Genomic DNA, 13,984 nt, shown 5'->3' with positions numbered 1-13,984 from the left:
AAAAAACATCAGTGAGAGGCAGTTCTGAGAGAGGTCAGAGAAGAATGGCCAGACTGGTTCAAGGTGACAGGAAGGTGTCTGAAACTTTAAAAAACTATGCATTACAACAGTGGAGTGCAGTAGAGCATCTCTGAATATGCACATCACATCAAACTTTGAAGTGGATGGGCTACAGCAGCAGAAGACCATGAACACACACTTTATTAGGTACAAGAGGTACCTAATAAAGTAACCACTGAATGTATTTACACGGATCTTTGTGTGGTCGGCTGGTGGCACAGTGACATCAGCGCTGGACTCTGGAACAGAGGTTCCCGGGTTCGAATCCAGTTGGGCCGCTCCCAAGTACGCTTTCCATCTGTGCCGGGTTGTGTGTTGAACTTGCAACTCGACTTCGTAAAATAAAGAAAAATACTGCGAAATGTCTGTGTGAGGAGTGGCTCCCCACACAGCCTCCTGATCCACGCTTTGTAAGGCATGAAGATGCCTGAAGCTGGCCTCTCAGGCCTGAGTCGACATCATCATCATTGTATGGACCTTCCAGGGCCTGTCTATTTGAAACCATTTTTACACCACAAATTAATTGTCAAAGATATTCTGATGACATGTTCAGCTAAAGCTAATTGAGGTATGGTACATATTACTGTTGGCTGAGGCAATACCTGCTTGTTTCCAGGAATATTTGCATTAAGCCATTTGCGAACTACAATGGAGGAAGGCATGCATGTATCATTAATTAGCTCAATGACACAGATGCTTCCAAGTAATGATAGATTCATAATTTTGTTCCTGCTTTCTCAGCTAGAGTCACATTTTAAAGCGTTTCTAAATTAAATGTGATGAGAACTATCTCTCCGGGGCATCACGGCAGCCTAGCGGTTAGCACAACGCCATTACACCTCGGGGTATCGGCGTTTGGAGTTCGATTCTGTGAGGAAATTTGTACGGTACTTCCCATATGTGCATGAGTTTCCTCCCACAGTCTAAAGGTGTACTGGTTAGTACTGTATGTTAATTGGTCTTTGTAAATTGTGCTGTACTGTGATTAGGCTGGGGTTAAGATCGGAAGGCTGCTGGGTGGCATGGCTCAGATGGCCAGAAGTTCCTATTCCGTGCTGTATCTCTAAGTAAGTAAACAGGTAAGTAAGCAAAAAGTCCATGAACTGGCACTCCAAATCAGTAATATACTATGACTCAGATAGGACTGTAAACCAAGTCCTGAAAGAATGGTTCTAGGTTTCTACATTTTCTTAATTTTTAAAATGTAGGAGTTGGCTATGTTAGCCATCCAGTCAATGGATGTTTTACAGAGTATTCCTATTCTGCCACATTAACTTCCCTGAAAACTTTTCTCCATATTTGATATTAATGATTCACAAGGCTTTCTGGAATGAAAAGACCATAAGATAAAGGAGCAGAATTAGGCTATTTGGCCCATTGAGTCTACTTTGTCATTTCATTATGGCTGATCCAATTTTCCTCTCAGCCCCAGTCTTCTGCCTTATCCCCAAAAATATATAGATTTTCTTCAATCTTCTGACCTGAAGCAAAAAAAGGATTAACTGACCAGGATCAACTAACTAAGATAGCTTCAGAATATTCTCCCTTTTGGACAATACATGGGAGTAGTTTGATTCATTGTGCATCTAGCTTCTGAAAACATAGAACATAGAACATTACAGCACAGTATAGGCCCTTTGGCCCATTGTGATATGCCAACCTTTTAATCTACTCTAAGTGTTGTAATGAGCATTATTAAAAGTAAGTTGATACTAATTAGGATAATGGGGGGTTCTACTTCCGTTATTTTTACTTCCGGTGGGCTTTTGTATATAGTGTTCCTGCCATGCTGTTACGGGTTGTAAAAGCCTCTGTATATACATAACAGTTTTGACGTTATAGATAAAGTTGTTTCTTTGGGTTTGGGCATGAAGTTGTCGAGTGTGCCTTTTTCAAAGCAGAAGTTACTACATATGTTTGGTGACGAGGTGAACTGGTTTTGTGAACGTATCAGCACGTTTTTTGAATGGGAGCTTCGTGTTTCAGATGGCTACTTTTGGAACTATCGGTGAATTTCTGGAGGGAAACGAGGACTGGCTGGAGTATGAGGAAAGGTTAGGACACTTTTTCTGTGCTAATGGAATTACTGATGAGGCTAAGAAGTGCTCTATTCTTCTGAGTATGTGTGGAGCAAAAACTTACAAGCTAATAAGGAATTTAGCTGTACCGCAGAAATAAGGGGACATTCCATATGACGAACTGGTCAAGCTCGTGGGGAACCACTACAATCCGAAACCTTCTGTGATAGTCCAACAGTGCAAGTTTCACAGCAGTTTCAGGAAGCCAGGTCAGTCTGTGGCCGATTTCGTGGCCGAGCTTCGGGTGCATTGTGATTTCGGAGCGGTGTTGGATGACGTGCTGCATGATAAATTAGTATGCGGCATTAATAATGACGGCATACAACGCCGCCTGTAAGGGGAAGCCCCACCATCGACTTTCAAGAAAGCCTTAGAGATTGCCCAAAGCATGGAGATGGCTGCTAATAATGCCAAGGATATCCAGAAAGGACATGGGGGGGGTCGTAGTCGGAAGCAGTGCACCAAGTCAGGAGGGAGACCGGTAAACAGGCAAAGCGGGTGAAACGCTTCCGGTGTGGAGGGACGCACTATGCAAATAATTGCAAATTCAAAGACACTGTCTGCCATGCTTGTAGCAAAAAGGGACATTTAGCTAAAAAGTGCAGAAGTTCAAAGGGTAAGATTAATCCTGGGCAGGGGAAAGCTCAACAGACTCAGGCAGCCACACACCATCTAGAAGAAGCAGATGAAGAGGCAGCGTGTGCCTACAACATGTTTACAGTGGAAACAGATGAGGAACCACCTGAACCGTATTATGCCACAGTCATTGTTAGGGGAAAGGACATTAAGTTTGAGATTGATTCAGGGGCTACTGCATCGATCATTAGTGAGGAGACCTACAGGAGGACATGGGGGTCCAACCTGCCTCCCATTAGACCATCAAAGCTCAAACTTAGGACCTATACGAGGCAGCCCATACCTCATTTAGGGGTGTTATATGTGGACATTTCAACCGGGGGTCAGAAGGCTGAAGCCAGGCTGGTGATAGCTAAGGGCAGGGGGCCCAGTCTTTTGGGTCGCGATTGGCTTCGCAAAATCCGGCTAAACTGGCATGAAACTAAATATGCACACACGGTGGAGGACATTCTGCAGTGGTACAGTGATCTTTTCAGGGACGAGCTAGGAACACTGAAGGGTGTGACAGTGAAACTCCATGTTGACCCTGAGGCTACACCACGTTTCTTTAAGCCAGGTCAGTGCCCTATGCCATGAAAGGCAAAGTTGAGGAGGAGCTGGAACGTCTGCAGAGGCTGGGCATTATTGAGGCTGTCCAGTTTTCAAAGTGGGCGGCTCCCATTGTTCCAGCTTTGAAGGCAGACAAAACGGTGAGGGATATATGGGGATTATAAGCTTACGGTGAATCAGGTCTCTAGGCTGGAGGAGTACCCATTGCCACGGGTGGATGACCTGTTTGTGACCCTGTCAGGGGGTAAGCTGTTCACAAAGCTGGACATGAGCCACGCCTACCAACAGCTGCTGCTCGACGAGGATTCAAAGGAGTACATCACAATTAATACGCACAAGGGATTATTCAAGTACAGTCGCCTGGTGTTTGGAGTGGCATCCAGCCCTGCCATTTTCCAAAGGACGATGGACACTTTGCTGCAGGGGATTCCACACGTAGCAGTGTACCTTGATGATATTTTGATCACGGGGCTACGGAGGTGGAGCATCTGGCTAATTTAGAACGGGTGCTGAAGAGGCTCTCAGACGCAGGGCTGCAGTTGAAATGCAGAAAATATGTGTTCCTGGCATCGAGTGTGACTTACCTGGGGCACACGATCACAGCTGAGGGGCTTTGCCCTGTGGAGGACAAAGTGAGAGCTATTAAGGAAGCCCCAAGCCCTAAGACCATCACGGAACTCAGATCATTTTTGGGCATGGTGAATTATTATGGCAAGTTTCTTCCTGACCTCTCAAGGGTTTTGACCCCACTGTATAAGCTGCTTCACAATGACACTAAGTGGCAGTGGGGTGAGGAGCAGGAGAAAGCTTTCAAGGAAGTGAAAGAACTCCTCCACTCAGCGAAGCTGCTTGTTCACTATGACCCAGACAAGGAGATCCACCCAAAACACCCTCACCAGCAGTGTCTGCTGGATCACTGGGGGTAGTGCGCAGATCACAGCGCACTCGCAAACCTCCTGACAGACTGAACCTTTGATGGCACAGTTCTTTTTTTGTTGTTGTTAAATTGAATGTTGAATCTGTCACATTTTCCAGATGTTTTGTATTGATAAACTGTTGCTGAGATACTAGTATAAGTTTTCAGGGGTACGCAAGTTAATAACACCACTGTTTTTATTTCCTAGTTTTTACATTTGGGGAATGTTGGATTTTACAGGGGGAGAAGCATTGTAATGTGAGCATTATTAAAAGTAAGTTAATACTAATTAGGATAATGGGGGATTCTACATCCATTCTTTTTACTTCCGGTGGGCTTTTGTGTATAGTGTCCCTGCCATGCCGTACGGGTTGTGAAAGCCACTGTATATACATAATGGTTTTGACGTTCGAGATAAAATTGTTTCTTTGGGCATGAAGTTGTCGAGTGTGCCTTTTTCAAAGTAGAAGTTACTACACTAAGATCAAGAAAACCCTTTCCTCCCACACATCCATCCATTTTTCTATCATCCGTGTACCTATCAAAGAATTTCTTAAAAGTCCCTAATGTATCTGCCTCTACCTCCACCCCTTAGCTATGAATTCCATGCACATACAACCCTCTGTGTAAAAAAAACATTAACCCTTCTGACATCTCCCCTGTACTTTCCTCTAATCGTTTTAAAATTATACCCTGTCGTATTAGCCATTTCCACTCTGGGAAATAGCCTCTGGCTTTCCATTCGATCTATGTCTCTTATCAACTTATACACATCTATCTAGTCATCTCTCATCCTCCTTCACTGCAAACAGAAAGCCCTATCTCTCTCAACCTATCCTTATACTGTAAGACATGCTCTCCAGGCAGCATTCTGGCAACACACACAAAATTCTGGAGAAACTCAGCAGGTCAAGTAGCAGCTATGGAAAAGAATGAGCAGTCAACGTTTCGGGTCAAGACCCTTCTTCAAGACTTTTGGCAAATCTCTGCACCATATCTAAAGCTTTCACATCCTTCCTGTAACGAGGCGACCAGAAATGAACACAATATTCCAAGTGTGGTTTAACCAGTGTTTTATAGAGCTGCAACATTACTCCACAGCTCTTAAATTCAATCTGCAGTTAAAGTCGGCGTCAAAGTAAATTTGTTGTCAAAGTATGTATACGTATGTCACCTTATGCGACCCTGAAATTCATTTTCTTGCAGGCATTCACAGTAGAACAAAGGAACATAACAAAATCAATGAAAATCTGCATACAAACAATTGATGTGCAAAAGAAAACAGTCTGTACAGATACAAAAAATTTGTAACTAAATAATATTGAGAATCCCCACCTTCCCTCCTGACTAATGAAGGCCAACACATACTTAACAGCCCTACCAACGTGTAGCAACTTTGAGGGATGTCTGGACTTGTATCCCAAGATCCCTCTGTTCCTCCAGAAGCCAGAATTTTTGAAAGATATGAGATAACACATAAATGAAAATCTACAATTCTCAGAATTTATTCTTTTCCTTCTCCCCCACACCCTATTTCTGTCAGCGTGCTTTTCTGCTCTACACTCTACCTGCAAACTAACACTGGTTCCTGCTTGAGGAAAATCGTCAAGTTGTAAAGTTTTAATCTATTCAAGGCCAGTCCACTTTCAGTCTCTGTAACTCCCTCCACTCCTTCTACCCGCTGAGAACCAAGACTAATTTGCTATATTCACCTGCCTTCACCCTGTTACTGGTGATGACTCAGGTTGTCTGGATAATTTCTATATGTTAAAGAGCTTATATAAATATGCCAGTTATTAAATATTTCTATGTTTTCTTTTTCTCTCAGCAAGTCAGGCAGTATCTATGGAGGAGAACACACACAAAATGCTGGAGGGTCTCAACAGATCCCTTCATCAGGACTAGCAAGAAAGGGGGCAGAAATCAGAATAAGAAGCTGAAGGGACAGGGAATGAGTAAGGAGTGAGGGTGTATGGAGATTTATCCAGCATGATTTAACTCTCAACGCAAGAAATTCTGCAGATATTGGAAATCTCGATCTACACACACACAAAGTGCTGGAGAACTCAGCAAGTCAGGCAGCATCTATGGAGGGGAATAAACAGTCGATGTATCAAGCTGAGATCCTTCTTTGGGACTGGAAAGGAAGGGGACAGAAGCCAAAGGAAGGAGGGCAGACAGAGGGAACTGAAAATGGGGAGCAATGAGAGAGAGTCTCACTGCACTCCATCAATTTAATTATTTTTAATTGTGATCTGTACTCTACCATAAGCAATAATTCTCATTTAATTTGGGAATTAAACTGTAACAATAATTCCCCAATATCTAGATTGCCAGTTCAATATCTAGATTGTTCTTAATGCTATTGTGGTAACAATGAAGTTCTTTTAGTTTATATAGCAAGGATTTAGTTAATATTTCAGCTGCTGTATATTACTGCACTTAAGGGTTGGAGACCAATTTTCCAAGGGAAGACTTCTGGTATGACATATTAAAACTATGACCTTTAAGCATAATACAACTCTCAAAGGGCTTGAATTACCATAGCAACTGGAGGACAAAGAAGGCACGTTTGAAGTGGGGGATGGATAGTGTGAGGTTTATGGATGTGCATTAAAGAAAAACGAATTAGTTTGCGAAATACATTTTGTAAGCCATTTTGAACTGCAAAGTTAAGAGTCAGTTGGCATTTCCTAGACACAGTTTTTCCCCTCAGGTGTCAGATGACCCAATAGTTATGTTACTTTATACAGGGGCTTGGCCTATTGACTGAGACATGTTTTTCAATCTTACCAGAGTAGCAGGAGAATTCAATTTTAGATACTTTTAAATCAATATTTGGAGTGGGAAGTCACAATGCCTATGGAGCAATTCGATTGTCATAAATCACATTTAATTCACTGATATTCTTTACATGGTGGTTCCTGCCCCTCTGTAATGGCCTACAAATTCTGTCAATTCAGGGGCAATTAAGGATGAATAATAAATACTGGAATTGTCTACAAAGTCCATATCCCTCGATTAACGAAATGAAAATAAAAATCAACCAAGAATATTTTGATAGAGTAGATTGTAAATCATTTCTTGTGTTGTTAGAAGGAGACGCAATCCATTTTAATGTTGGGCCACATTTAAATTGGCAATGTGCCCGCATAGAGAAAGAATGGAAAGGGAACTTTATAATTTAGAGGTGACGGTGCAAGGAAATTTGCTGGTAAAGGAGAGGCAGCTGTGCCAGCAGGATAGGTGGGATGATTTGGAGCAGAAGGGAGGAATGAAATGAAAACCTGCCAAACAAACACATTTGTATTCGTGCAGTTCTGCCTTTCTGTGATCTGCTGACTGAAACTGATTCCAGCTGTTTTCTGTTCAGTTATGGACAAGAAAATCGAAACACCTGAGGTGAGGGAGGATGAAAACGAAGGACCTCTAAACATGATTAAAAACTTGGGTTTTTTTTTCTGCTCTTTCTTATTCCCAGTTGTTAATCCAACTGGAGGTGTCAAAACTCTAATTCGGAAGGACTGTGAAAGATCGGATGCAAATTATGATAGAAGATAAAATTCACCAGCGTTGGAATTTTGCCTAAATATATCTTGTCTAAGTATTAGCTTTATTTGTCACATGTACATCAAGGCATCAAAGCATACAGTGAAATGCTTTGTTTCAGTAATAACAAATGCAGTCTGAGGATGTGCCGGGGCTGCTTGCAAATCACGGAGCTATATAGAGACATAGTCATATGTGTCGTCACGCTTCCAGAGGCAAATACAAGTATCATGCCCACAGGTTACCGCCCCTACATCTTTATGGGAGAAACCACTGCACCAGGAGGAAATCCATGCACTCACGAGGAGTATTTACAATCTCCTTATAGACAGCGGTACGAACTGAAGGCCAATTGCTGGTGATATAACATGTTATACTGACCACTACACTACCATGTGACCCACCTTCTAAGGAGGAAATTTTCAGCCCCATAATTATGGGAAACCCTCAGTTATTACTGTTCATTTCTCAAATTTAATTTTTAATTAAGTTATTAGATAACTTATTGTTTAAAGCATTGTGTATTAAAATTATTGCTCATTTTTGTCAGGAAGGATCATAAGGGGACATGATATCAGTAATAATCTGGTCTACTAATGTGAGATTTTTATCTTTGTCTCTTATCATGTTTTTGGTTACCTAGATATTGGACAATTAAAGCTACAACCTAAATTAGAAAGAACAATGCATGTAATACCTTTTATTTTGAAGATAGGCATTATTTATCAGAGAACTATTGTGCTTTAAGTTAGAAGCTAAATTATATGGTCAAACCAAAACAGATAAATTGTCTGTATATTCAACATTATAGAGAGATAGACAAAATTAAGTAAAACATCTAATGAAATACTAGAGCAAAACACTCCTATCATTTTGAGTGTATTGCTCTAGCATTTCATTAGGCAGCATCTACTGAGGGAAATAAACAGTTGACGTTTCTGGCTGAGACCCTTCTTTAGGACTGGAAAGTTCTCACTTGCAGAGGTAACAGCCCCTACAACTCCTCGCATTATTCAGGGCCCCAAAGATTTTATCCAGCTCAGGCAACACTTCACTTTGGCCTACAATCTGATGGCATGAACATCGTTTTCTTGAACATTCGGTAATGCCTCCTCTTCACCATACCCCATCCCCCTTTCCCTCTCTCACCTTATCTTCTTACCTGCCCATTGCCTCCCTCTGGTGCTCCTCCATCCTTTTCTTTCTTCCATGGCTTTCCGTCCTTTCCTATCAGACTCCCTCTTCTCCAGCCCTGTATCTCTTTCACCAATCAATTTCCACATTCTTTACTTCACACCTCTCCTTCTGGTTTCACCTTTCACCTCGTGGTTCTCCCTCCTCTGCCCAACTTTTATCTCTATCCCTCATCTTTTTTTCCTCCAGTCCTGCTGATGGGTCTTGGCCTGAAATATCAACTGTACTCTTTTCCATAGATGCTGCCTGGCCTGCTAAATTCTTCCAACATTTTGTGTGTGTTGCTCAGATTTCTAGCATCTGCAGATTTTCTCTTGTTTGTGATTGGACTTCACCTTTGAGTCTGTTGGGGTTGTCTACTGTATCCGGTGCTCCTAGTGTGACATCCTGTTCACTGGTGAGACCTGACATAGTTTGGAGGACCATTTCATCGAGCACCGTCGCTCTGTCCTGCACAAAAATGGGTTTTCCCAGTGGCCACCCATTTTGATTCTACTTTCCACTCCCTTCCCAACATGTCAGTCCATGGTTTCTTGTACTGTCACAAAGAGACCTCTCTCAGGTTGGAGGAACAATACCTATTTTGTCTGGGTACCATCTAACCTGATGGCATGAACATCAATTTGTTTAACTTCCAGTAATATCTCCTCTCTCCCACTTCTCTTTTTTTTTTCAGTCCCGTTCCGGCTCCCCTCTTACCACTTTCCTTCTCCTCACCTGCCTATCACCAACCTCATTCCCTTCTTCATTCCCTTTCCCTCATGGTCCACTCTCTTCTCCTATCAGATCCCTTCTATTTCACCTTTAGCTCTCCAACCTATCACCTCTCCCAGATTCTTACTTTAATTCCCACTCTGTCACCCATCCACCTTTCCCCTTGGTATCACCGGTCACCGGCCAGTTGTAACTCCTTCCCCTCTCCCTTCGTATTAATCTGGCTTCTTCTCCCTTCCTTTCCAGTCCTGAAGAAGGGTCTCAGACTGAAATGCTGACAGTTTATTCCTCTCCGTTGGTCTAGTGATCTGAAGGTCGCTAGTCCGAGCCTCAGCTGAGGCAGCGTGTTGTGTCCTTGAGCAAGGCACTGAACCACACATTGCTCTGCGACGACACCGGTGCCAAGCTGTATCAGCCCTAGTGCCCTTCCCTTGGACAACATCAGTAACGTGGAGAGGGGAGACTTGCAGCATGGGCAACTGCTGGTCTTCCATACAACCTTGCCCAGGGCTGTGCCCTGGAAACCTTCCAAGGCACAAATCCATGGTCTCACAAGACTAACGGATGCCTAAAAATTCCTCCCCAAGATGCTGCCTGACTTGTTAAGTTCCTTCAGCATTTTGTGTGTGTAGCACCAGATTTCCAGCATCTGCAGAATCTTTTGTGTTTATATTATCTCTATCTGTTTATTTATTTACTTAGCGATACAGTGCAGAACAGGCCCTTCCAGCCCATCGAACCATGCCGGCCAGCAACCCCCCAATTTTATCCTAATCACAAATTAATTTGCACTGACCAATTAACCTACCAGCCGGTACATCTTTGGACTATGAGAGAACCCTGGAATACCTAGGTGAAACTCACATGCACATGGGAAAAGCATACAAACTTTCTTACATAGGACACCATAAATGAAGTCTGGAGTCTGATGCTCCGAGCTGCAATAGCGTCGTGCTAACTGCTACACTACCGTGCTGTCCTAATGAAATACTTGCTTTTGTAGTGTAAAGAGTGGAATACAAGAAATTTGGTTGATGACATACTTACTCAAGTCCTAGTTAGACCACATGTGTGAGCAGTTCTGGACTCGCTAAGAAGAACATGGTGGTCTTGAAAAAATTTACTGCAGTACTACCTGGACTACGTATTACATTATGAAAAGTGATGACACAGTACAGCTTTGTATATAATATATATCATAAACTCTACTGCGTCAGAAGGTTGCAAGTTAACTTGTAGGAATTTGCCAGATTGATGGAAAGAAACTATTATCTACTGTAGGAGTTTGTGGATTGAGAAATTAGATTAAAATTAGTTTTGAATATTCCAGAGTGAAATTAGGAGTAATTACCTACATTTCCATCTGAGTCTGTAAGATATAGAACCAGATCATGTTTGAATTTTTAAAATAACTATATAGTTAAATATTGTGGTTAGTGTACGTACTCCCTGTGATTACATGTATTTCCTTCAGGTGCTCCAATTTCCTCCCACAGTCCAAAGATATACTGTTTAATAGGTTAACTGGTCTTTGTAAATTGTCCCTTGATTAGGCAAGGATTCAATTGGTAAATTGTGGGTGGAGTAGTTCTAGGGGCCAGAAGGGCCTATTCTGTGTGTATCTTAATAAATAAATGAGTTTTAGGTATAACAATTCAGGAAAGATATATTATTGAGAAATGTATCTTCCATCTGTGGATATAGGCAGCAGTAACAGTGCGCCACTTTCGGTCTGTAACATTCTTTCCATATATAATTGAGTTTGTTGTTTCCAAGGAAAAATTAATTTTCAGGCAATGAAGCATAAAAAACAGCCCAGAAGATGTTCTTCTGTGTGTTAATACAATAGAAAAGGACAATAAGAGATTACCTGAACAACATGTAAATGTAGTTCATGGGTCTGGTGCTCACGAATTGCCCTTCCATTTACCCAAATAACAACCATGGTCATACTTCAAAAAATAATTAATTGAATTCAGGCAGTTATCATCAAATGTAGCTATCATTTCATTGCACACAAATGCTTAGTGGAAGGCAAAATACTTTAGGGATTAAAATACTTTAAATGTGTGTACATCAAATTTCCTGATAATTTCACTTTCCCAACAGATAATAGTTTATTTAACCTTGTTGCTTCAATGCATTGTAAAATAAAATTTAAAAAACTAATTGACAATGAAAAGGAAGTTGTTCATGCATATGAAAATATATTAACCTTCCCAGAACAGCGCTTTCCTTTTATTCCCACGATAAACAACATGAGAGATTTCAGTGGCAAATATAAAACCTGGGCTATTTTAAGTGTGACTTTTATTTAAAACAAACGCATGATTTAAATGGTGTTATGGAGGTCGGATGACAGTTGTTTATAAATCTCATGGCTTCCGATATACATTTTGACTTAGGGGAAGGTTCTGCTGCAATACGCGCTTCATTATTCGTGAATTAGAGAAGGTAACGGTAGGTGTCCTGCCTGGGGTGAAACTCACAATCTGTCTGCTGCTGATTAGATTCAGAGGTCTGGCTTAGCTGCCCATGCCTTCAGTTGGGCACGTCTAAGCTGCAGAGGAATCCTTCAGTTCTGCTTGACTCGCTTTACCAGCTGGAGGCTCACAAAAGCAGAGTGGAAAAAATTGACATTGCAATAAAGCAAATCAATAAAACATGGAATGTTGTTCATCTGCAGTTTCTGTTTCTATCAACTATTACTAAGTTTCACTCTGGATTCACTTTCTCTTTCCTGGTGTGGGACTGTTGCCCAACATTTGGATTTCAAGCACAAGAAATGATGGAAGTCTTGAGCAACACACACAAAATGCTGGTGGAGCTCAGCAAGGCAGGCAGCTTCTGCCTGTACCCTGGTACATGTAAGACCATAGGACATACAGCAAGAGCACTTCAGCTCACTGTGCTTGCTCTGCCATTCCATCATTGTTCATATATATATTATCCCTCACTACCCCATTCTTCTGCCTTCTCCCCGTATCTTTTGATGCCCTGACTAATTAAGAACCTATCAACCTCCGCTCGTATATACCCAATGAGTCGGCCACCATAGCCGCCTGTGGTAATGAATTCCATAGATTTACGAACCTCTAACTAAAGAAATCCCTCTTCATCTCAGTTCTAATGGAACACCCTTCTGTTCTGAGGCTGTGCCCTCTGGTTCTAGATTCCCCCTGGTTCTAGATTCCCCTACTATAGGAAACATACTCTCCATGTCCACTCGATCTGGACCTTTCAATATTTGGTTGGTTTTAATGAAACCAATCGTTCTTTCAAACTCCAGTGAGTACGGGTCCAGAGCCATCAAACATTCCTCACAAGTTAACCCTTTCATTCCTAGGATCATTCGTGTGAACCTCCTCTGGACCCTCTCCAATGCTAGCACATCCTTCCTTAGATAAGGTTTCCTAGACTGCTCACAATACTTCAAGTGCAGTCTGACCATTACCTTACAAAAGCTCAGCATTAACCCTTTTATATTCTAGTCCTCCTCTTGAAATGAATTCCAACATTGTATTTGCCTGCCTTACAACCAACTCAACCTGCACGGTAACCTTTATGCAATCCTGCACGAGGACTCCCAAGTCTCTTTGCACAAGATATGTGACAATAATAAAACAATTACAATTTCAGTTCCAAAAATAGAGTGGAATATATGAAAAGAAAGCATTGTAACAGTGAGAATTTGTAGTGAGTCTCAGCTGAATTGAATATTGGAGGACGGTGTGAAAACATAACATGGAAGAAGATGACTCAATGAAGAATATCTAGTCGTCACTGAAGTTAAAGCATATGAATTCACCTGTCAGGGAGGAGGGTGAGTGACTTTGCTGATGCAGCAGTGGGCAGCACATTTTGAGACTTTGCAGAGATTTACTGGTAAGGTTCTGTGATAGGGAGCTTAAGGTGACCTTTCATAAGAGCATAGACTTGACACGAGAGCTTGTCTGAAGGACTTCCTGCAATGTTTTGCAAGTCTCTGTGATGACAGCAGAGAAAATCTGTATCTGTAAAACACAATAAAAAGCATGCACAAAGTAAGAAATGTAGACATTGGATTTTTGAAAGGAAAGCTGAAGATACTGAGGAAAAAAAAATCAGCATGTTGGGCAATATCTGCAAAGAGAGAGAGAATTAATGTTAACCTTTCAATTTAATATCTTTCAGATTCAGATTTGTTTATTTATCACAAGCACATTGAAACACAGTGAAATGCATCATTTGAGTTAATAAACAACACACCCAAGGATGTATAGGGGGTCAGCTCTCATATGTCATCACA

At 41.7% G+C, this 13,984-nt stretch overlaps 1 pseudogene; it reads left to right on the top strand.

Annotated features, from left to right (window-relative positions):
* Window positions 1-2,046: 2,046 nt before the first annotated feature.
* Window positions 2,047-13,984, top strand: part of LOC134343333 (uncharacterized protein K02A2.6-like) — a 906,676-nt pseudogene continuing 894,738 nt past the window's right edge.

Source organism: Mobula hypostoma, chromosome 3, assembly GCF_963921235.1.
Source record: "Mobula hypostoma chromosome 3, sMobHyp1.1, whole genome shotgun sequence".
Taxonomy (NCBI): domain Eukaryota; kingdom Metazoa; phylum Chordata; class Chondrichthyes; order Myliobatiformes; family Myliobatidae; genus Mobula; species Mobula hypostoma.
This window is presented reverse-complemented; position numbering and strand designations above follow the sequence as displayed.